The sequence below is a fragment of the Equus asinus genome, chromosome 4 (assembly GCF_041296235.1).
Source record: "Equus asinus isolate D_3611 breed Donkey chromosome 4, EquAss-T2T_v2, whole genome shotgun sequence".
NCBI lineage: Eukaryota > Metazoa > Chordata > Mammalia > Perissodactyla > Equidae > Equus > Equus asinus.
In genome coordinates, this window is record NC_091793.1 from 61,806,387 (window position 1) to 61,831,243 (window position 24,857).

A 24,857-nucleotide genomic window follows, 5' to 3' on the forward strand; every position below is an offset into this window, starting at 1 on the left:
GCAGGCAGCCAAGCCAAGAGGCTGGGAGGGCCGATCCCTGCTGATGGCATCGAGCACCCAGGTACAGCCTCACCTGAAGCTCTCTGCCTTTAGACGGCCTAGTTACAGAAATCGTTCTCTCCTGCTTTGTTCGTTTGCTAGTTCAAGCCCCTTGGGTTTCTGTCACAGGCTATCAAAAGAGTCCTGGGGCCGGGTCGGCAGCATAGTGGTTAAGCTCCTGCACTCCTCTTCAGCGGCCCCAGGTTTGCAGGTTTGGGCCCCAGGTGCAGACACTCACATCGCTCATCAGCCCATGCTGTGGCAGGTGTCCCACATAGAAAATAGCGGAAAATTGGCGCAGATGTTAGCTCAGGGCCAATCTTCCTCACAACACAAAAGGAAAAGAATAAAGCTTCTGACTGTTCCTTTCAGCTGGCAAATGGAGCACTCTGGCATGGCTACAACATGGAGGATTTAGGCTAGCTTCAAGGAAGAACTTCCAGATAACACTGCAAGGCTCCAGTCTAACCTGGAGCCCAACTGGACTCAAGCCATATCTGTTGGGGGCCTGCTATAGACTGTTACCCAAGTTAATCCTCGTTTTGGAGGACAAGACTGAGGCTCAGAGAAGGGAGGCAAGTGGCCATAGTGAGGACGTGTGGACCAGGCAGCAGGCCCAGACGCTGCTGCTGCTCTCTGGGGAGCTGGCCGAGGTGGCTTGCCCGCGTGCCGGGGGCTCTGGCGCCAGTGGCACGTGTGCTGGGAGCGCCTGAGCTGTGGTGGCTGCATGGGCCGCCCAGAGGCACCCGGAGGGCTTGCACACACAGGGGGCCGGCTCTTGGCCCGGCCCCGCCCGGCTCCCCTCCCGGCTTTGTCTTGCTTTGCTTGGGGGAGTCACGCTCAGGCGACCACCAGGCCCAGTGTCTGGAGCCTGTACAGGGGAGGCCACAGCCTGCGCCGCCCGCCGGCCCTCCGGACACCCCTTCCTTCCTTCGGGCCTTGCAGGACCCTGTTCCCCACTTGCACAGCGGAGGTCTTTCCAGAATATGCAGGGCACCTCGCTCCTTCTGGAATGCGATGGGTCCCTCGCTGCCCTTTCCACGTCACCCTGGAACGCAGCTCGGGTCCTGCTTTCTTTGCCTCGTGGCCTCCAGAGGCCACCACAGGAGGGCCCGGGTGGACGGTGCACCAAGCTCAGCCCCCAAGGGCCCTGAGGCGAGAGCTGCCCACCAGGGACCTCGCACCTGCTGAGGAGGCTGCTGAGGCCCCGAGGGGCGGACACAGGGCTCGGGCCAAAGGGACCCCAAAGGCTTCGTGCTGGCTGGGGGCTTCTGGCCGTGCTGGGGGTCGAGGTCCCTGCGGTGTCTGAGGGCCCGCTGTGTGCAGAGAAGCAAGGACAGCGGCCGGCCCAGAGCTGTTCACAGCCCAAGCGCGGACGAGCCAGCCAGGCAGACAGAACCGCAGCTCACGGGCCGTTTCCAGGGGTGAACGGTGGCGTCGGGGCAGAGGCCCACGTCTGCTGGGGAACTACTTAAGTACAGAGAAGTTTTAGCTGGGACTTGCAGGCTTCCAGTGAGATATGAGTTTGGCTCAAATAATGGAAAACTCTATTAAGAGTGGCTTAAACCACAAAGACATCTAACGTGTAATGTTTAAAAATGATGTGAGAGACGGGAAGTCCAGACGTGGTCTGGTGGCCCGACAATGTCATCGGTGACCCAGAAGCCACCCCCTCTCTATCCCACCATTAACAGAATGTTAGTGTCACTCCCTCATGACTGCAGTGTGGCTGCCTCCATTCCAGCCATCATATCTGCACAGTCAGGGTTCAAGCCGGAAGCAAGGGGGCATCTCAACTCAGGGCGCCAGGGCAAAGGTAGATTTTAAAAGCTCATTCTAATACTGAAAACCTGGAAGACTACAGACCGAATGCCAGGTGTCAAGCTTTTTGTTGGTATGACATGTGAACGGCTGGCCACCTGCGACAGTCCCTCTAGGAGACGCTCTTCTGGAGCTGAGCTGGAGCCACTCTCTGGATGGAGCATGTGTTCCCAGCTCACCACAGTCCCCGCCACTCCCTCAGCTTGCCTCTGGCCCAGGGCCTCACCCACCTCTCTGGACCTGACCCTTGGAGGCATCTGAGTTTGCGGTCCTCCCTTTAGCCCCATGGAGCTTCACCTCTTCACCCGAGACGTGAGGACAGCAGTGTCCAGCCTGGGTTAGATGCACTGGGAATGCAGCCTCAGAGCAGGGGTTCACTGAGTGCCCCGAAGGCAGCTGAGACGAGGTGGGTGGGCGAGGCCCGGGACCAGGGGCTCAGGGAAGTGTCCCCGAGGAATGCTGTGTCTTCTGACTCCAAAGCTGCACCCTGACCTCCTGCCCGTCTCCCTCTCCCTCGTGCATCACTGCAGCCAGGGATCCCGCAAACCCTGGGCATGCGGGGGCCACGGCCCCGGGGTCAGCACCAAGGGCACCAGCAACAGGCACCCATCCAACACTCCATCTCCAGCAGCTCAGAGAGCACAGCGCCCCCATGAGGTACCACTGCCAGACCCACTTATAGAGAGAAACTGAGCCTCCAAAGGGACGAGGGACCCGTCCAAGGTCACACAGACTTAGAAAGCTAGAAGCCAGGTCTGCCGGTCTCTCACACAAGCAGACATTCCAGCCTCAGGCGATGACAACCAGGTGACCTAAGCACAGAGCGGGCTGCGTGTGTCATGGTGGGGGCGGGGTACTGGCCGGGCAGGCTGGGGAACAGATGCCAGAAGGGCAGAGTCTCGCAGGGTGAGGGCACTGCTGTCTGGAGAGCAGAGGAAAGGCGCTCCTGCTGGAGGACCAGCTCATGCTAAGGCCTGGAGGTGCGGCGGCCTGAGAAACACGGCTTGTACGTGACAGAGGGGGCTCTGGAAGCCACCGCCCTCACCTGTGGAGGCCCCTGGACTCCCCCTCCTCCCGGCTTGACCCCCGCCCCGGCAGCTGTGCCTCCATCCATCTCTCTGTCAGCCCTCCTCCGGCTGCCCCGAGGCCCAGCCCCTGAGCCGGCTCCTCCTCAGCATCCTGCTCTTTCCACATTGTCCGGTCTTGGCTCAGACACAACAGGTGGGTTCCCTCCCTTGAAGTGATAATTAAGTTTCTCAGTACCGAGGGATACCCTCATGACATGTCCTCAAAGTTTAAAAAGAATTAAAATTGAGAAAAGAATCCAGACTGCTAACGGTCTAAATGAGCACAGGATGAGAGAAGGTCCCTCTGTTCCTGGTGAGGAAGGGGCCCTGTTCCCGGAGGAAGACGGGAGGGGGTGACCTGGACCCCCGTGCGCCTGTGGGCAATCCTTCCATCTAGTCAGGGTGTAGCCATCGTCACACGTTTCTGAGCCCCTTTCTGTATCTGTCCCAGAGCCCTCCCAGTGCTCCCAGGCTGGAGAGGCCATCAGACAGTGAGCACAGCTCTGGGGGCCCAGGTGAGGCCAGAGGGGGCTGCAGGAGGGGATGTGGTTTGAGAAGGGCTTCATGGAGGCGGTGAAATCTGAGCAGGGTCTCCAAGGACAAGCCATCATCCAGCCAGGGCCTGGCACCCGGCAGGAACCAAATCCATGAGGAAAGAACGAGTGAGTGAGTGAAGAAATGAACGGGCGCCCTGACCTCCTGCCCGTCTCCCACTGAGCGGGTGCTGAGCAGGGGGCCTGGCTCTGAACGCAGTGAGGGGAATGAAAGGGCCGACGCGAGGGAGACCGGGGCGGGAGGCCGTCACTGTAGACAGAGGAGGCAGGGAAGGCTCCTCTGAGGAGGTGACATCGGAGCTGAGCCTTGTCTGGGCCATGTTTGTAGCTTCTGGAAACCTGAGGCTTTAACCTCTGGCCCGCGTGCGCACATGGGACATGCCTTGTCCCAAGTCCCTTCGGCTCAGCCTCCTGCCTCCCCTGTCGCACCCCCACCCCAGGAAGAGCCCTCCTTCCTGGGCCCACATTCCAAATACAAACTGACCCATCCAGGGGCCATCCACACCCCAAGCACCTCCTCTGCTGGACACTCACACTCAGGGCCACGGGCCCCCTGCCCTTGTCCCCCAGGGCAGGCACCGGACAGGCGGGACCGCCCCCTGCCCCGGAGCCTGTGAGTTATTCAGACCAGCCCGTCTGAGCCTGCTCACCCTGCCTCGCTGTTCCTCCCCGCAGAATCCACAGGACAGGCTCCTGCCCGCAGTGCCCTGCTGTCTCACCTCCTGACCCCCGGGGCTTCCCGGGTGGCCCTGCGTGGCCCTGCGAGCTCCGCCTCGGAGAACTGCAAGTAATCAACTATCTTCTCAATGGCATCGTCTCCGGGTCCGCTGGCCTTACTGAACCGCACACGTTCCCTTGTCACATTCTGTGTGAAACCTGCCCTCCCAGACCCTTTGCAGACGCTTAGCCTGAACAGAGGAAGAGCAAAGGAAGTGTGCGCCCTGTCACAGCATCTTCGACAAGGTGAACCTGGAATAGACACTGGAGTTCCTTTCCCCATCAAACGGGAGGCTCCAGAAGAGTGGAGGGCACATCAGGCGTAACACGGACAAGACCAGAGCCCCGGGACGTCCCGAACGCCTGTCTCCCCAGGCGGCGGGCTCGGGGCCAGGGCTTGACCAAGTCCCAGGCTCTGCCCGCCCACTGAGCCTGGAGTTTGGTGGGTTTTTCGGATTCAGCTTTTAATCTTGTCACTTTAGCAGACAGCCCTCAGTTCCTAACTTATCTTTCCAGCAATAATCCAGTTAGAGCGCTGCTCCCTGAGTCAGGTGACGAGAATCTGCAGACATCAGCAGGGAGAGACAGTTTCAGCCTGGCCTGTTTCACAACAAGGGGTGTCTTTGGGAGAGAGTGGGGGTGCGCAGTGTGGGAGGACAGAACAAGGGGACGCCTTGGGTGGCACCAACGCCAGATTTGTTTCCTGGGGGCATCGATCTTCACACATTCGATATCCAGGGCAGCGCCACGAAGCGGGAGTGGGTTGGAGCTGAGCTTGGCTGTCACCCCACGGAAACGAGGGCTGAACACTGCAGGCAGCTGTGGCCCGGGGAGTGGCCTGACCCAAGGGAGCCACCCAGAAAGTCGCCTCCAAGATGGCCATCCTGGTCAGGTCAAGGTCCAGCTGCTGGAACAAAGGCCCACGGCAGAGTGGCGCACAGAGCTGGCCCCTCTCCCGCGCTCAGTCTGGAGGCACACGGTTGGCGCTGGTCTGGCAGGGCTGCCCGGGAGGCTCCTGTCCCCGTTGCCCTGTCATCCCAGAGGAGCCGCCCTCGTCCGTGTGGTCAGGACAGAGCTCCAGCCTCAGAGCTCGTGCTCCCGGCAACAGGACAGAGGGAGATGCAGATAGAAGAGCCTGCTTCTCTCTCCTGGGAAATATCTGAAAGCCACACAAGTCACTAGCCTTCCCATCCTGAGGGAGCGCTGGGTTCCATGCCCAGCCCGCTGCAGAGGAGGCTGGGAACTTTGTGTCCTGGGTGGCCACATTCCCAGCTAGGAGTCAGGGGTTCAGTTGCTCTGGGAGGTGGACGATGCCATTGGGAGCCACCCGGACCTGTCTGCCACACCCTTGTTAATGTTTCCTCCCACCACCCCACCACTCCACACCCTGAGTTCCTGTTTTGTGAAAAATGGTCCATCAGACCAGTTGCATTAAGTAATTCATAATTCAGGAGTCAGCTGAAGATGCCGGGCCAGCGGGGGCGTTCATTAGCTGCGCTGGCAAATCCCTGGTGGGGCCCCACACCGACTCACGGTCTCTCCCCACAGAGCCCACTGTGCACCTGAAGCCAGAAGCATCTTCTCCAGCGGAGGCCGAGCACGTCGCTCCCTGCTCCTGCTCCCCTGCTCCTTAGAAACTGACCCAGGGCCCTTGCTGTGGAACTGAGCTTAGCCTAACGAGGCAGCTCAGAGGCAGCCGCCGGCCAGCCAGCCAGCGCCCAAGCTCTCAGAAGAGATGGAGAAAGCCTCATCAGCAGAGCGTTCCGTCATCGCAGCTGACTGCTCTCCAGGCCCGAGCTGGGGGATATCGAAGTTCGGAGACGCAGAGCACAATGCACCCAGCGGAAGTGGTCCCAGAAACAAGGGGTGCTGGTCCACGTCCCCCCAAGCCTCGCGCCTGCCTCTGTCTTGTACGTGCCCACCACCGCAGCCTCCTTCTGTCTGGGACGCCTCCTCCGATTGCTGCGGTCAGAGCCTGCAGCCCTCCCCACTAGATGCCACCTCCCTTTAGACTGCCAGCAGGGGGTGAGCGTGTGCTGAGCTGGGCACGTCCTGCCTCTGTCCCCGGCACAGGGGACTGTCCTCCTGTTGGGTCCCCGCCTTCTCTTCCCAGCTGGGCTGTGCTCTTCCAGCGGGATCCATGCCTGATTCCCCTCGGGGAGCCCGGGAGTCTGGCCAAGCGCCCAGCATGTGGGCTTCACCGAGGGGGAGCCTCACAGGCAGGGGATTTGTGGAAAACCGAACCAGTCAGTGTGAGTAAAGCCCAGGGAGGAGGTGGGAGTGCAAAGAGCTGCCGGGGGCAGGTCACAGAGGGTCCCGAAAGCTCACCGAGGCAGTGGGACTGGCCCTGAAGAGAAGGGGGGCCCTGGACAGATGCCAGGAGAGCAGTGCCGGAGGACCACACGCTGGGCTGTTTGGCGTAAGGAAAACCACAGCGGGGGACCCGAACGGGGAGCAACAAGCCTCCCAGCATGTCCGCAGCCCTCCTCTTCCTGGCCCTGGCCCTGCACTCCGTGGGCGCAGGGAAATCTCTGCCCACTCTCGTGCTGGGACCGTCCCGAGCCGTCTCGTGAGCACGCGGAAAGACTGCACACAGTGCCACCGGCCTCGCGAGCAGCAGCCAGCGGCCTCCTGGCCATCCTCAGGCTTCTGAGGAGCCCCTGCGGAAGCTCCCTGATGGTTGACCCTCCCTCTGGAGCCCCAGGATGTCTGGCTTCCTGTCACCTCCCCTGGAACCTGCAGCTGTCCGAACAGCCCACACCTCGTCAGCGCTCTTAGGGGCCTGCTCCGCATCACCGTCATCAAAAGGAGAAATCGTCCCAGTGCCCAGGGCCAAGTCCTGCGATACAGTCGGAAGACCCATCTGCACGTGGAAGTGACCTGAGGCCGCTTGGGGGCCCACACCCTGCCACCCCGATCCCCCAAGGGTGGCTCACGGACTCGGTTACCCTATCTGGACCTCTCGCTTGTAGTCATAAAAGCCACAGGCTCGAAGTTTCCCGTGCTGCTTCTGGAAACATCAGGGAGTGTTAGCCACGGTCGCTGCCTTTCTGCCCTCCACTGTGGCTCCCAGCCTTGTCCCTTCAGACCCGCATTAGTTGCTAGGAGCGTTACCCCAAGAATCCTGAGTCACTTCTCCACCTAGTTGTTCTGATCACCTCCTCGTGCTACATCCCTACACGCGTCTCAACCTGGAGCCCACCCAGCCCCCGCTCTGCGTAAGGAGGGTGCAAAACGGAGCATCTGTGACACAGCTTTCTGCAGCAGCAAGTTTATTACAAGACTTGGAAAACCGAGGACTTTCCGAGACCCGACCGTCAGCCCCTCAACGTGGAAGAAGAGACGGAGAGGACGGGGAGGGAAGCTGTGCTCCGGGAAAAGCAGTCCAGGCTCTGAGGTTCCACCCCGGTGGGGCCAAGGGGCAGAGCTGCAGCGAGGGTGGCCTCTCCTCGTTTCCCCCAGGTGCCTCCAGGCCGTCCTCTAGGTTCCCCGAGTGTTTGGCCGTGATGCTTTGGAGGCTCCCAGAGGGGCCAGGTCCCTTCCGAGTTGAGTCTCTGCAGAGAGCGCCGCCGCGGTTGGCACAGATCCCCTGGCCGCTGGAGCGAGGCCTCTCACCCGCATCTTTGCACACACGCGTGTCCTTCTTGCACGGCCCCCACTCACAGCAGAAGGCGTCTCCCTCTGGCCGAAGCCCCACGCCCGGGGGCCGGCTCCGGATTCTGCGACTTGCTCGCTGTGCGCGGACAATGCAGGGGGCAGCTCGACCCTTGGGCTGGGACCGGACCTGCTGGGACCTCACCGGGGCCACACCCTGTTCCTCTTGCCAGATCCGATCCTGATTGGCAGGCAGCAGCACAGACCTCGGAGTGCCTTGAACAGCCTCCTGGCAGCGCCCCCTCGGCCCTGGCTGCGGCCAGAGGGCGAGGCCGGGGTCACCTCATGGGGCTGCGCCGCCTGCCGGGAGTCTCCTTGGCAGCTTCCCTCCTGGGCCCCACGTGTGGTGCGGGCACTGTCGGAGGAGGGGACGGCCCCGGGGTCCCATGGGGGGGCCGGGCTGCGGGCAGCGGGGCATGAGTCCAGGCTGGGCAAAGCACCGCCAGGCTCTGCGGCCTCCGGCCCTGACTGCGGCTTCTCGCTGGGCCGCTGACGGCCAGCCTCCCGGAGCCAGGTAGGCAGAACTGGCTCACTGCCAGCGCGCCGGCCGCGGGGCTCCAAGGCCCTCCGCCACGCCGTGCAGTGTTGCAAAGCACGGCAGCTGTGGGCCTTGTTGGAGGGGAGGGAGGTCGGGGGTCTGGCGTGACCACCCCCCTGCGGCTGCTGGGCCTTCAGCATCTCGTCGGTCCCCCAGGCGGCCCTCGTGTCAGCAGGCGGCTCCCTGTAAGGCCTCAGCCTCGGCTGGCCCCAGTTGACCCACGGGTCCCCCATCACCTCCTCCAAAGTCTTCCTCTTCCCAGGGTCGAGGGTCAGCAGGCCTCTGAGCAGCTGGGCGCACTGGCACGACACCAGCCTGGGCGGCGAGTAAGACCCCCTGAGCGTGCTGCGCTGGATGGCGTCGAAGTCCTCCCCCCAGAACGGCAGGGACCCGGCAAGCATGGCGTGGAGCAGCACGCCGAGGCTCCAGACGTCGGCCGGGGGGCCGGCGTAGGGCTGCAGCCGCATGACCTCCGGGGCCATGTAGCCGGGGGTGCCGCAGAACGTGCTCAGCGGCCCGCCAGGGTCCAGGCTGCAGAAGCCGAAGTCGGCCAGCTTCGCGCTCCCCGCCGGGTCCAGGAGCACGTTCTCTGGCTTCAGGTCCCGGTGTATGACGCCCCGGCGGTGGCAGTACTGGAGAGCAGAGACGAGCTGCCGGAACCAGCCTCGCGCCTCCTCCTCAGTCAGGGGGCCGTGCTTCATCAGGTGGTCCAGCAGGTTGCCTCCGCGCACATATTCACTTATTATAAATAGTGTCTCCTCGCTTTCGATCACCTCCACCAGCCTCAAAATATGGGGGTGACGTAATCGCGCCAGACCCTGCGTTTCGCACAGAAGTCTCTTGGCAGTGGCGGCGCTCTGCTCCTTCTTCTGTATGATCTTGACGGCCACCTCCGTCCCGCTGGGGACGTGCAGGGCCAGCTTCACAATGCCGAAGGAGCCCTCCCCAAGGGTCCTTCGCAGCTGGTAATCCCGCGGACAGGGCTGCCTGCCAGCAGAGGTGGCCGCCAGGCCAGGAAGCATGCTGGCTCCTGTCTACGCTAACTGGTAACACTAACTAACTAACGACACTAACTACGCTTACTATGTGAACAAACAAAACGATAGTAGGCTAGCTAATATGGGCTAACTAAAGTAACGAGGCCAGCTATGCTTCCTAACTACGCTAATAAATAACACGAACGCTACCAAAGATACTAACTACTGACTATGCCAACACTACTAACTATACTAACTATGCTAACTATGCTAACTATGCTAACAATACTAGCTAAAAAATTTAAAGAAAACGCGAGGAAGAACAAAAACAAGGAAAAATTAAAAATGAGAAAATAACAAGGAAAAACTGAAATATAAAAAATATAAATATAATAAAAATATAATGTAAAAATATAATATAAAAATAAATCAATAATAAAAAAATTAAAAATTTAAAAGGGGGAAAAATAAGAAGGAGAACAAAACCCAAAAAAATAAAAAAAGGAAAACAAAGAAAAGTAACAAAACAAAAAGAAAAGAACAAAAAAGCAGCAAACTGAAAAAAAATGAACAAAATCAGGGGGCAAAAAAAAAAAAACGGAGAAAACAAACTAACTGTGGCAGATTCCTCAGGTCACCAGAGCAGCTTCCTGGGTAAGTACCAAAGCCCTAGGCCGGGCAGAGGCTTATACAGGCTTTTGGGAAATTCCATCACAGGGGCTCCTTATGAGGTCAGAGCAGGAAAGGGACCAGGCATGGCTGGGGCTAAACTACAGCGGTTGGCTCACTTTTTGCTCTCAAGACCCCTTTACTCTGAAAAACAGGGACCCCAAAGAGAGTTTCATTAATGTGGGAGATTAGAGAGTGATATTTACTTTATTCAAATTAAAATCTGTAGGATTTTTCAGTGGCCTTTGCATCTATAATTCAAAAATCTCTAATAACTCTTGGCTGTTAAGACCTCAAAATATCTACACTTAAAACGCACAACTCCTGGGGCTGGCCCCGTGGCCGAGCGGTTAAGTGCGCGCGCTCCGCTGCAGGCGGCCCAGTGTTTCGTTGCTTCCAATCCTGGGCGCGGACATGGCACTGCTCATCAAACCACGCTGAGGCAGCGTCCCACATGCCACGACTAGAAGGACCCACAACGAAGAATATACAACTATGTACCAGGGGGCTTTGGGGAGAAAAAGGAAAACATAAAAAATCTTTAAAAAAAAATACACAACTCCTTTTCCTTAAACTCTGATTAGTTTCAAAATGATCGTACCCCTGAAGGGCTGTTATAGTCCTATAGGAAAACGTTCTGTTGCATGAGACCTGAGAAGGGGCATCATTAACGTTCACAGAGCTGAGGGGAAGAGAGCTTTCCTCCTACTTCCCCAGGGAGACCACGAGCAGATTCCTCACCAGAAACCCTGGAGGCCAGAGGGCAAGGGCTGATGTACTCAAAGTGCAGAAGGAAAAGAATCTGACCAGGAACCTATATCTGGAGAGCAGTCCTTCCAAAATGAGGGGGGAACCAAGACGTTCCCAGAAAAGCACGGCTCAGAGAGCGCTGTCCACCAGACCCACCTCCGAGGAAGGGAGTCCTTCAGGCTGGAAGGAGAGGACGCGGACGGGCACTCGACGCCTCGGGCAGAAATGAAGGTCTCTGCTCAAGTAAGTAGGAGACGACTACAAAAGCTGGAACTATTCTAACTTTGGCTTGTACCTCCTCTTCTTGTTTTCTGCATTAAGAGACTAAAGGATTAAAACCCCAATTCTTAGTCTGTGTTGTTGGACACACAACGCCATTGATGGAATTCTGTGACATTAAGAACTGAAACAGGCAGCGTGAGAGCTCTATAGGGTCCCAGTTTCTCTATGTTACTGAAGTGACGCTGGCATCAATTGACATTTGAGTGTTATGACTTTAGGATGTTAAGTGTAATTCCACGGTAACCACAAAGAAAAGAGCTATCGAATATACACAAAGCAAAATGAGAAGGGAGTTAAATTGCCTTTTCAGTAATTGTACAGACGAGCTGCACGGCCCCGTCTACCACAACTGGGTCTGTGTTCATGAGGTGACCTTTTAAAGCCACTAAAGGTGAGGGCTGGCTGCCAGGGGAACCCACCTCCATCCGACAGTCGGAACTTTCATTCCCACCCCCTGATTTCCTGGGAGGGGAGAGGGGGCGGCGGTCGAATCCATCACCAACGGCCAATGAGCTAATCAATCCTGCTTCTCTAAGGAAGCCTCCATAAAGACCTCCAACCCCAAAGGGGTTCAGAGCGCTTCCAGGGGGGGAGCTAGCACGCTTCCGCGGGCCACCTGCCGGGCCCCGAACTGCACGAGGACAGAAGCTCCTTCGTCAGGGACCTCGCCGTGTGTATCTTCATCTGCCTGTTGATTCGCATCTTGAAATCTTATGTGAGAAACCAGTAATCTAGTGAGTAAACTGGTTTCCTGATTCCTGTGAGCCACTCTAGCAAATTAATCGAGCCCACAGTGGGGCTCGTGCTAACCTCTGATTTATATCCTGCTGGTCAGTAGCACAGGTGACAACCTGGGCTGGCGACTGGCGTCTGAAGTGGAGGCAGCCTGGTGGGACCGAGCCCTCGACCCGTGGAACGTGATGCTGGCCCCGCGGAGAGGGTCAGAATCGAGGCGAAGTGTCAGGGAATTGTCAGGGGTCAGGGAACGGCTTGGTGGGGTGGGAACACTTCCCTCTACACACATCAGAAGTGGGTACCAGAATCTTCCCCAGGTGAGCTCACAGTGTGAAAGCTCGCCCTGCGCACACTTAGGGCACAAGCGCTTTTCAGTGTGTGTGCCAGTCCATAGAAAAATTGAGAGAAATAAGATGAAAGGGGGAGGGAGGAGGGCAGGAGAGATGACACGAGTGGCTCAGAGCTGATAATGTAGAAGCTGGGCACGTGGGGAGGGTGGCCATTATACCATTTTGCCTACTTTTGTGTATATCTGAAGTTTTCCCCAAGAAAAAGTTGAGAAAGGAAAACACAAGAGTGAGTGGATTCGGAGCCTGCGCTCCTGGACTCCTGCTGAGTGGGCTGTGGGGAGCAGACACGTGAAGCAGCGTGGCTTCTGGGAGGTGGGCTCGGCGAGGACGGACAGACGGCATCCTCCTCTCACAGCCGCATGGCAGAGCTGGAGTGCGATCAGATCCGTGGTCATGATCACGGCACCCCTTCTCTGGCTGAGAGCCCCATAGAGCCTCTGATCAAGGCCAGGGACCCCCCCCCCCAGAGAAAGGCACACACTCGGCTGCAACTCCAGCTGTGGAGAGCCCCGTGCCCTGGCCAAAGAGGGATGTGCCACGTTTGAGACGGCTGGCCCCGATTCTCCCAGCTTTGGCGTGCTCCAGCCCCATCTTGTTTGGGGTGGTGCTGGCTTGGGGGAAGAGCAGGGCAATATGCGCTTCAAGGACAAGAAGATATGTAGCCCAGGAGGTGATGCCAACATAAGAGGCGGGCGTTTCCCATCGCACACGGCCCAGAGCAGACGAGGCCTGTGTGGTCAACAGGGGCAGGCGCGGGGGGGGGGTGGGGGTGCCGGGTCAAGGGCTCACACTGCAGTTAGGAGGGTGAGTCAGCCCGGGGACGTAATGTGAGCACGACGACTACGGTTAACTTTGCGTCTCACATGCTGGAAATTCGCTAGGAACAGACTGCAGGTGCTTCTACCACGCCAGAAAAGACAATGCCGTGAGGAGAGGCACAGGTTAATTAGCTGTATTGTAGCAACCATTTCACTATGCATCTGTGAACCAAAGCGTGCCGTGCACCTTAAATAGATGGCATTTTTATTCAAAAAACACCAAGACGAGGTCTGTGGTGTGAATGGCCAGGAGCTGTACCTCGACACTGTGACTTTTCTGATGGCAGGAAGGACACTCCTGCCGGGTTCAGGCCCAACCTCTCTCTCAGAAACACTCTCACTCTTAGAAACAACCAGGACGCCGAGAGGAAGCCCATGTAGCCACACGCAGGAGGACCAAGGCCCCAGGCCGCCAGCCGCACCAGCTCCCAGCTGTCAGCCAGCACCAACTTGCCGGCATTGGGAGCAAGGCCTCAGCTGATGTCACACAGGGCGGAGAGGAGCTGTCCCCCAGGCCCGGGCCCAAACTGTGAAATCCTCAGTCAATAAATGATGATTCCGTTTTAAACCGCTAACATTGGGGCTGGTTGGTTACACAACGACAGAGGACCGCAGCAGCCCCCACCCCTTGCTCCGTGCATGCTCCAGTTCTGCAGATGCCCCTCACACCCTGGTACAGACCAAATGTTTGTGTCCCCCAGCTTCCTATGTTGACGCCCTGGGCCCCAGGTGGCTGTGTCTGGAGACGGGGCCTGTGAGGAGGCGCCGAAGGCTAACTGAGGCCATGAGGGTGGGGCCCTAACTCGGTAGGACCAGTGCTCTGACAAGAGGAAGGGACACGAGAGCTGTCTCTCCACCACGTGAGGACGTGGGGAGAAGGCACCCGCCAGGAGGAGGGGTCCCCCAGAACCCCGCCCTGCCAGATGCTGCTCTGGGGCTTGCAGCCTCCAGCACCGTGGGAAAATGAACTTCTGTGGTTCACGTGGCCCCGTCTCTGGCCCTCTGTTGTGTCGGCCGAGCTGAGAGAGGCCCCCAGCCTCAAAGCCCCTGCCCACTCCTCCTCCCGCCAGGTTGTTCCGCGTAGCTAACGCCGGCCATCGTCCCTCTCAGCAGACGCGTCTCCATGCAGGGGCACCGCTGACCGGCCTCCACACCCTTGGCCAGGCCTCCCCGTCCATCCCTGTCTGAGCAGCCGGCCCCTCCCCACCCCACAGGCAGGTCTGCAGCTGATCCTCCTGGAGGACGCTGCCCCTCCCTGAGCTCAGCACGGGACCTGCACACACGCGCTCCCTTTCAGAGAAGACAGCGGCCTGCCCAGGAAGGGCAGAGCACCTTTGGACCCAGAAGTTCTGCTCCCAGGTATAGACGCCAGTGAAGCGTGGGACTCGGCCCTGAGCTGGAATGGGCCCACGTGTCTCTATGGGACAGTGCGTGCATGCGGCCCACACACACAAGGGACGCTAAACAGTCGCGGGAACACATGCACCCTGGGCACCCCCAGCAGCCAAGTGAGTCGCCCAGGGAGCCAGTCCCCAAACAGGGCGCGCATCACGGTCCACGTGAATGAGGAAAAACGGGCAAAACGCCACGCCTCAGCTGAGGGTGCCGCCCGGGGAGCGAGACTGTGAGGCCGAGCAGGGACACGGCTGTCACAGAAGTCAAGCACCAGTCGCCCCAGGGAGAGGGGCTGTTGTCAGGAGGAACACGAGTGCTTCTGGGCGGCTGGAAAGGTCCTGTTTCCTGACGTGGGAGGTGAATACAAACGTCTATACCAGCCGAATCTTTAAACTGTATGCACACGCGTACGCATATGCATGCGTAGATGTTGTGTGTGTCTTCTGTGTGTATGCCACAATTTGAAAATGGAAATATGAGCAATGGTCCACCACAGTGATGGATTATTATTTTAAGAAGGGGGAGAGAGTCCCCGCTTTGCTCCTTGCACGTCTAGGCCAGTTGTCGCAGGGGAACCGCCGGCCACCCCCGGCAGCACCCAAGCCCCCACACTCTCTCCGGCAGCAAATGAGACCCAAAGCAGGGAGTTCCCAGCGATGTGTGTCCCAGCGGCCTGAATGGAAGCCCCTTGTTCTAGAAGGACACTGGACTCCCGTCCAGCAATTCCAGGTGGGCATCGGCGCCCAGCACACCACCCCCTGTGCTGGCAGATGACAGAAGACCGGAATGGCAGGCAGAAACTCGTGCTGTCTCCATAGCCCAGGGGCCAGGGACAAGGTGCAGACAGCTCTCTGTCACCTGGACGGCTCTCCAAGGCCACTCTCAGGGAGCCTGAAGGAAAGCAAGCCCCGGACAGGGAGGAAGGGTGAGCCGGGAACAGCGGGAGAGGGTGCTTGTCGTCGTTTTGTTTTCCATTCCACCCCAGCCGCGGGGGGAGGAAAGCAGGCGGGGCGTGTGTGGGTGTGGGTGTGCGTGTGTGTGTGTGCACCTCGATCTCCATCTTCATCTCTCCCCGGGGAAGCCAGCTCCCGGCCTGTGAGCGGCCCTGTGGAGAGGCCCACGTGGGGAGGACCCGACGCCTCCTGCCCCCAGCCGCATACGGGAGCTGAGAGGGAGACTCCCCGCCTGGGACAACGCGGCCCCTGCCGACATCCTGACCGACCCCTCGAAAGCCGTGAGTCAGAGCCGTCCAGCCCTGCTGCCCCTGGGCTCCTGGCCCACACAGCCCAGGCGATAAACATCAGCTGCTGTCGTTCATCCCCCAGCAGGAGACAGACCCCTCCTCAGAGCCTGTCTACTGTCCCCTGCATGGCAGCCCTCATTCAGGGCCCCTGGAGCCGTCTTGCTTATGGCTGCTTACCGTCTCTGCCTTCCTCGTTAGAGGGAAGCCCCCGCAAGGACAGGGGATTTGTAGGTTCACAGTAGGGTCCCCAGTGCCACGACAGCACAGAGGTTGCTTGACAAATGGCCGAGGTGCGGCAATGCAGCAAACCAGGAGCCCCATTGCTCTGACGTCCCGTGTCTGAGAGGCAGGAACACGCCAGGGAACAAGCACAGGCCCTGAGTCAGGCCTCCCGGGTCCCAGCCCCAACCCCGGCCCCAAGGGACCTCAGAGTCACCCAACCTGGAGGAGCCTCGGTTTCCACATCTGTGCACTGGGGATGATAGTAACAGTTAGCCCACAGGACGCTGTAAGGAGACGAGACGCCCCCCTGGCACAGAGCAGCTGATCAATCAAGCTGCCTCTCTCACCCTGTCTGAAGGTGTCACATGAGAATGTGAGCTCCCTGCCGCTAGGCGGCAAGCCACTGCTCAGGGGCAGACCTGCAGTGAAGGAGGGCAGCTGACATCTGTAGTAGAGGATGCGTCCCCATGCGCCAGAGCCAGCATCCTCGTGCGCCGAGCAGAGCAGGCTCCAGGGGACAGTTGGCTCTGTGAACCCAGGACAAAGCTGGCCCCAACCTCACACACTAACAGCGACCCACGGCAGAGTCCCGTTTACGCCAAGGGTGGCACATTCAGAGGATGCCCTTGAATCCCATGGAGATTCATCACCAGTCGCAGGGCCGATGGAGCACTGAATGACATGGGGAGAAGAGGCAGAGACGGCCGGGTGGAACCCTGGGGTGGATGACACCTGTGTGCACACGTGGTCCTGGCCTCAGCATGGGGGGCGCATCGGGCAGCTGAGAGCGTCCTGGAGCCCTCTGGGTTCCTGCCCACAAGGATGAGAACCAGGAACGGGACAACCTTCCAAACTGGAGTGAGCAGGTGTGAGGTCACAGAAGCAGCCTCACACCTGTTGACTCACGGCCCAGGGACTGTCCCCAGCAGGACACCCAGAGCCGGGACGAGGCTTTCCACGTGCGCATGCTTAGGCCACGGAGGCCTCAGCTTGTGCGGCGCCAGACGCAGACCTGGAGAGGAGGACTCTGGAGCAGGAGTTTATCTGGGTGGTGGAGGCAGGGGGGTTGGGAAGTGAGAGAGGGAAGAGGCGGGGGCTAATAATGGCTCCTATGGGCTGCCCAGCACTGTGGGGCCCCACTCTGGACACCCACCACCGTGGGCAACAGGAGCTCGGCCCACCAGGGAGCCCTGGCAGCCGGGGCAGAGCAGGCCGCTCAGGGCTCTCCCACTCGAGGGGTGAGGCAGCTGGGGTACCGGCTGAAGGTGCTCCTGGGGACAGCAGATTTCCACATTTGAGCCTGTCACCCAGGGGGCCAAGGAGTCTCCAGCGGTAAGGAAAGTCCCAGCCAGACAGAGCTGGCAGCTGGAAGCCAGGACAGTATGCACTGTGGAAGCTAGGGTGAGGCGCTCTGAGAGCCAGTGCTCCCGGGACCAAGAGAGAGCCACTCGCTCTCCTCCTTGTAACACAGTGGATAACTGAGCCTTCCCATGGCCTCTGGAAGGTCAAGGGTGCAAGTGATCATTTCTGTCACTCTTATTTCACACCTCTGGTGGACCCTGCAGGCTGACTCATTCCACCAGTATGCCAGCCCCTCCTTCTGTGCTTGGCCGCATGGGAGTCTCCGGAAAAACTGCCATCGACATCTCCGTGACTCCCTTGCAGCCAGGGATCTGCCAGTGGCCTCAGCTCCTCTGGACAGATGCCTGCCCGAGATTTAAAAGGTGGAAGTGAGCCGCCCAAGGTGGTGGAGGATGGGGCTCCTGGCTGGCGGTGGAACAGGGGCCTGGTTGTCCCACAGCAGCACGCTCCAGGGTCTGGGCCTGAGCATCACAGGCGGTGGGCTTTCCATGGCAACAGTCTGGGGCGGGGAGATTGATTGTCCAGGTCCTTGCTAGTGTTGTCCCTGGCCATGGGGCATCCAAGCTTGGTCCCCTGCTGGTCCTGGCTTCTCAGTCCTAGCACCCATGGACAGATTCTCCTCAGCTCAAACCAGAAAGAGTGTTCTGTCGTCTCCAACTAATCAGTGAGACTGGCCCACATTCAGATTTTGAAATCACCTCTATTGTTTGTCTTGTGTGAAAAAAATACAGGAACGCTTAAGAAAAACAAGTAAAAATCGCACGTAATCCCACCGCCCGGAGGTCATCACTGTGATATTTTTGCATGTTTCCTCCCGGACTTTGGGTTCTGTCCATTTTTTTATACAGTCAAAATGACGGTTTCTAGCACTCTGTGTGAGCTTTGCTCACTTGACACGGATTGTCAAAGTGGCCCAATCGCCTCGTCCACGAGGCCTGCAGCAGCTTCTAGACCAAGGCAGTTTCCTCTCCACCCACTCTTACTGTTTTTTAAACCACATTCTTGAGGTGTAATTGACAAACAGAAGCTGTATATATTTAACACATACAATGTGATGACTTTGGAGACGAGCATACATCGGTGAAACCAGCACCACCATCTGTGCCATAGACACATCCGTCACCTCCAAAAGTTCCCTCCACTTGTTAGTCATTGTTTTGTGAGTGTGTGTGTGATAAGAATACCTAACATGAGACGGGCCCTCTGAGCAGAGTCGTAAGTACACAGCCCAGCACTATGACCCAGAGGCACAGTGCTGCACAGTAGGGGTCTGGAATGCACTCACCTTGAGACGCGGAGGCTCCGTGCCCTTCGACTGAGACCTCTCCGCTTGCCCTTTCCTCAGCCTCCGGCACCCACCGTCTGCTCTATTCTTTGTGCGTTTGACTATTTGATCCCTCGTGGAAGTGGTTTTCTGGTATCTGCCCTTCCACGTCTGACTTGTTTCATCGAGCATAACATCCCCCAGAGTCACCCAAGTTGTGACGAATGTCAGGCTTCCCCTCTTTTTCAAGGCCGAATAACATTCCATTGTGTGTGTAAGCCCCATTCTCTTCATCCACTCATCACTTGATACACATTCAGCTTGCTTCCATGCCTTGGCTCTCGTGATAACGCTGCCGTGAACATGGGAGTGTAGACGTCTCTTTGAGATCCTGATTTCAATTCCATTGGGTGCGTACCCACAGTGGGATTGCTGGATCCTTTGGTAGCTCTACTTTTATCTTTTTGTATGGCCCTGGTGTCACGGCAAGGCTGGCCTCACAAATGAGCTCACAGTCTTCCTTCTTCAACGTTTTTGAAGAGTTTAAGAAGGATTGGTGTCAGTTCCTCTATAAATGTTTGGTAGAATTCCCTTGTGAAGACACCTGGTCGTGGGCACACATTGCATGTTATTGATGTCACAATTCACATCTTTTCTATGGTGTTTCCATTAAAAGATCTTTGTAGTTATAGTTATTCTTAATATTTTTGTCTTTTAACTTTTAGACCAGGGTTAAAAGCATTTCATGCGCCACCATTACAGTATTACTTTGTTTCGTACTTGTCTATATATTACCTTTACCAATAAGATTTATACTTTCATAAGCTTTTGCGTTGTGTGTAGTCTTCTTTCCTTTCAATTGGAAGTACTTCTCTTAGGCAGGTCTAGGGGTAACAAAGCCCCTCAGTTTTTGCTTTTCTGGAAAAGCCTTTCTCTCTCCTTCGTTTGTAAAGGACAGTGTTGCCAAGGACCGCATCCTCGGTTGGTGGGTATTTTTTCCTTTAGCACCTTAAACATATCATCTTACTCTCTCCTGACTTTCAAGGTTTCTCTCGAAAACTATGCTGATCATCTCCTGGGGTCCCTTGGATGTGATGAGTCACTCTTCTCTTGCTGTTTTCAAAAGGCTTTGTTTGTCTTTGACTTTGGACAATTTAAGGAACGTGTCTCGGTGTGGACCCTGTTTGTGTTTAACTTATTTGGGGCCTTTTGGGCTTCATGAACCTGAATGTCCATTTCTCTCCCCAGATTTGTAAAGTTTTCAGCTATTATGTCTTGAAGTACACTTTCTGCTCCTTTCTCTTTCTCTTCCCCTTCTGAAACACCCTTTCTGTTATATTGGTTTCCTTTAGGATGTCCCGCAAGTCTTACGGTCTTTCTTCATTCTTTCCCTTCCTTTTTCTTTTTGCTCCTCTGACTAGATAACTTCAAATAACCTGTCCTTGAGTTCCTTGATTCTTTCTTCTGCTTGTTCAAGTCTGATGCTGAAGCCCTCCACTGAATTTTTTAGTGCAGTCGTTGTACTCTTTAGCTCAGAAGGTGTGTGTTTAGTTGTCTGTCTGTATTCTCTCATGCCTCACTGAGCTTCTTTAAGATGTCTGCGTAGAATTTGCTGTCAGGCAATCTGCAGAGCTCCATTTCCTCAGGGTCGCTACTAGAGCTTTACCGTGTTTGTTTCATGGTGGCATGTACCCCATCTCCAGCCCTCAGAACAAACCCAAAGTCCACCCACAGCCTACGAGACCTGAGGGGTCTGGCCCTGCTCGCTTCTCCAGCTTCCTCAGCTTCCAGCTTCTCCCGGCTGTTCCTGCTCCAGTCTCACATCCTCCATCGCATCCCTCACACCGCCAAGCTCCCCAGCTCCAGCATCTTGTCAGTCCTCTTCCTCCTGCCTGGAAGGTCTTCTCCTGGCTGCTCGTTTCACTGGCTCCCTCATCCGTTGGATCTCACTTTGAATGCCAGCTCCTAGGACAGCCTCTCCCCGTATCCCCCACCTGAATAGCCCTCCCCAACTCCCCTTGATCCTCTACAGCATCATCCCACTCTTCCCTCTGCGTCCTTGTCACCATCTGAGACCATCTCGTCTGTCCACTCGCTTATTGTCTGTCTTTCCCAGGAGAATGTCAGCTCCCAGGGGCAGGCAGGGTGTCTGTCTTGTTTATGACTGTACTCCCCGCCATTCCCTGCAAAGTTCTTTTAAAAAGACATTTTACATCGTCACGTAACAGTCGATGTATACCGTGCCGTACTTGACTTCACCCTTTACTGTCTGTGAACATGCCGCAGTTTCTGAGTAGAAGTAACACTGCAGTGAACGTCTCTGGGCACAGCATCCTTTGTCCCTGCCTCTGATGATCTCGTTAAGCAATAGTCTCAGGAGTGGAAATACTGGATCGAAGAGCATGAATATTTTTCAGCCTCCTTCATGCACACTGCCATCCTGCGTTCCAGAAAGTCTGAACCCAAGATCTAACGGAAGTCCCATCGTTCCTGACTGTGAGGGCTCAGAGATGGGTCCTTTAGACTAGAGGTACACGTGGGTCATGTGGGGTCTGATTCATATTCAGATTTTGATGCAGGAGGCGTGGAGCGGAGCTCGAGAAGCTCATTTCCAACCAGCTGCTGGGAGAACTCCTCCAGAGGCCTCCCTCCTGACGCATCCTTGCCTGCTCCTTGCCATCCCTGTCCGGGCTCCCTACTGACACGGCCCCTGGGCACCTGTGTCTCCACCCGGCCCTCTGGCTCCCAGGCCAGCAGGAAACCCTGGGCTTGTCTCCACTCTGCCTGCCTCGGGCCCTGTCTCCACGTGGCTCTCAGTTCCAGGCTCCCTACCCCGTGATGTCATATGTGGCTGTCAGGGGTTTTGAGCTGGTTTCCCACCACTCATAGGGTGGAATTATCCCTTCAAATCCCAGGATGCTCCACTGCCCTGTGTGGAGAAGTCCACGTCTGTGGCTATTTGTCCTGCCTGCTCCCACCCTCTACCTCCCCATCTTATGCCAACAGTGCCTCTTTTTCCTCAGAAGACCCCCTCCAGCCTTTCCTAGTCCGTGTGGTTTGGGGGAAGTTAAGCGTCTATACACAGGCATCAAAGAGAAACACAGGACCTAGATCCAGCCAGTCAGTGCGTTCCATCCCTTTTGATCCGGTCACCAGGCTGAGGATGGACATGCGACCTGGGCCCAGCCATCCCGTGCTGGGACTTGCAATGGACTCCTATGAATGAGAAGCCCTCTCCCTCTGAGGCGCTGCCAGGGCACCTCACGCAGGCACCTGACGGAAGGGTGAGGCCAACACGGAAAGCAGAGCTAAGGGAGCTCCTGATGACACAATCTGAGCCCCGGGTCAGGCCAGGCCTGCCGCTGCCCTGACTTGCATGGGGATGGGGCGCCGTGGGGCGGGGACTAAAGCCATCGAAGCACAGTGCTAGCTCAGGCGCTGATGCTCATGTGTGACGGTGTGTCAGCACAGACTGAGGAGGGGAGAGGACTCCAGGGAGAGAAGCCCCAAGGGTGTGCACGCACACACGCGTGTGGGCACACACACGGCTCAGGCCAGACCAGAGCAGGTCATGAGGGGCTTGCAGCCAACAGGGGGAGCGCCGGTCCAGTGGAAGAGGGGGTTACCACGTTGCCGGGATCCCTGCGTGACGCACAATCAGCTTTGAAACGACAGTGAAAAAGAGGCAAGTTAGGCAGCCATTAAGAAGCGTGATGGGCGCCTGAGTCACAGCAGCATTTCATATGGGGCAGCGGCCCCCGTGGATCTCTAAACAGCCTCGAGCCTTCATCTCTCCCGAGGAAGAAATGCTCAGCCTTGTTATTTTTATGCATATTCAGGGCCTTCAAAGGCACCATCTCCTGGGCTCCATGGGAGGAGAGGGGTCGGGTCAAGGTCACACAGCCTGTCGGTCAAGGGCAGACACATGGATGAGGTTTGCTTAGGAAAACCCAGGCCCCACCAGAGGCAGGTTCGGAAGCTGAAACCACAGGGCTCCTCAGCGCACGGCCCCGTCTGGGGCCCTCACCTAGTTCCGGGTTCCTTTACTGAGAAAGCTCCGCCCGAAGGCCTGGGTAAGTCCTAAGCTTTAGGCCCCACAAGGCGTGGATCAGCCCCTACTCCCAACGACACCCAACGCAGAGGCCAAGGCCACTTCCCGCTTGCTTCTCCCTCGCCTTCCCAAGCCTAACCCCAAGGGCGCGGCCACGGACTGCTCACAGGGGCTCCCGGGCCTCTGCTCCTCCTCACTGGCAGATTCTTCCTATGACTGATGATTCAGAGCCGTGTTATGCCAACGACATCGACAGAGACCCATTCTGTTCGACGCTCACAGGCTGTTTTTCAAGGGTTCTTCATCTTCCAAACGAAACCAAATCCTCCTGCTTCGGCCCGGGCCAGTGAGGGGCCCAGCCCGCAGAGAGGGAGCGGCTCCGGGAGACCCTCAGCCTGCCGCCTGGTGGCCCAGGAGCCCACCCCCACCTGCGCACCTCCCGAGGAGCCCTGTCTCGCCCTCGAACCTGTCAGGGCTGAGGCGGGCTGGAAGTCACAGCTGCAGGCTCTGTTGCTTGGCCCTGACTCAGTTTCCACCCAGACGTCCTCTCCCTACCCCTCGGGCCTTCCTACACTTTCATGGGCCTCCCAGTCAGCAGCCTAAAGGGATGCCCCTGCCCTTCCCGCCCCAGGGCAGAGGAGCCCAGCGCTGGCAGCTCTGAATAAGAGCACGGGGGCTGCGTGGGCGCGGTGGGGGTGTGGGGACTGGCCCCTGCCCAGAGCCCCCTGGGGGCTTCGCACCTTCCTCCCTGGGACAGGTGACCCTGCCTCCCTGGGCCTCCAGGCAGCCCTGTCGCTCAGGATGAGAGGACCCCGTTTCTCTCGGAGGACAGGACAGACGTGAAGGGTTTTGCAGAGCTGCTTCAAAGTGATGGTGATGGTGATAATGCTATAATGATAATTACCATTATTATAGCATGATCACGACTGGCATTGACTCAGACAGGTCTGCGCAAATAACCCATAACCAGCCTATCAGTGAAAACTGGGGTGAGTTTATCAGGAGCCAGAGTGAGGGTGAGGCGTTCGGAGAGCATGGCTGTCAGAATGGTCTCGTCTCCTTTCGGAACAAGCAGCACACGTCAAACACACCAGGATACGTTGCCATCAGAACATCACAGAGGCCTTCAGAGGCGCAGCAGCAGGTCACCAGGACCCTGCTGAGAGGACCAGGCCTCCCCCAGAGGGCGCGGGAGGGGCCGGCTGCATCCTCGTGTGAAGAGAGCGCAGTCCGGACTCACTGGTCAAGCAGACGCACGTCTCGGGTTGACAGGCAGTGAGTCAGGCTTTCAGTTCAAGCCGAGTCAGTTTAGAAGCCGAAAAGTCGCCCCTTAGCCCTCGCTGTGTGACGCTCTCCCGTGCGCACTTAGCACAGACCCGGCCCCGTCTACTGGCTTTCCAATCATTCACGCTTTCGATCCTCACTCCGTCCAAGGAGGACAGTGGTACTTCTATAAAATTTGTCTTTTCCACTTTCTGGGGCTTCTTTTCTTTTATTGCAACGGAATCCACGCAAATCAAACGGGATAGCGATGTGCGAAGAGCAAGGTCACCGTCTCCCCCCACCGGCCGCTCTCTCCTTCTCCACCCCTGTCCATTTCCACTCTCCTGGAGCCACCAAGGCACGTGGTTCCACGTATCCAGTCTGTCCTCATGCCAACACATCACGCACGTACAAGAAGGCTCTCTTAGAATTATGCTCCCCATTTTGTGCATCAGGAAAATGCAGCCCAGAGAAGTTAAGTGACTTGGCCAAGGTCACACAGCAGGCAAGTGGAGGAGCTAGCACTTCCTTGACTCCCAAGTTTAACGGCAAAGCCTGTGACTTTGCCCACCAGCCTACACTGCCTCCACAAGTCCTATCAGCTTCCGACAAAAGGAGTCGTAACAGTCGTAACAATAGAAAATGGCAGCGCACATGGAGCACTGAGCGTGGGAGCATGTCACAAGCATTACCCATGTTCGTCTAGACTTTTCCAACGCCTAGCGAGGTGGCCCTGTTATTTGCACAGAGGAGAGAACTGAGGCTTCACGAGGGGAAGCCACTGGCCCAGGTCACACAGCTACAAGCAGTGACAGACCCGGATTCAGACTTCAGCCCTCTGACTACGAAGTCAGCCCGGGAAGTAGGTTGGGGTGGAAAAGGACAGGGTTTGGTCCTAGGTTAATGGGCAGGATGACCACTATCCCCATCCTGAACTCACACGGACATCTTCCATGCTTCACCTGGCCACCTCAGGGCCTTTGCACAGGCGGGTCCTCCCTGATTCTCACCTCTTCCTTGGCCTGCATAGCGTGTGCTCCTCCTTCATGAACCCTTCATGAACTTCAGCCTGTGCCACTGTACTCC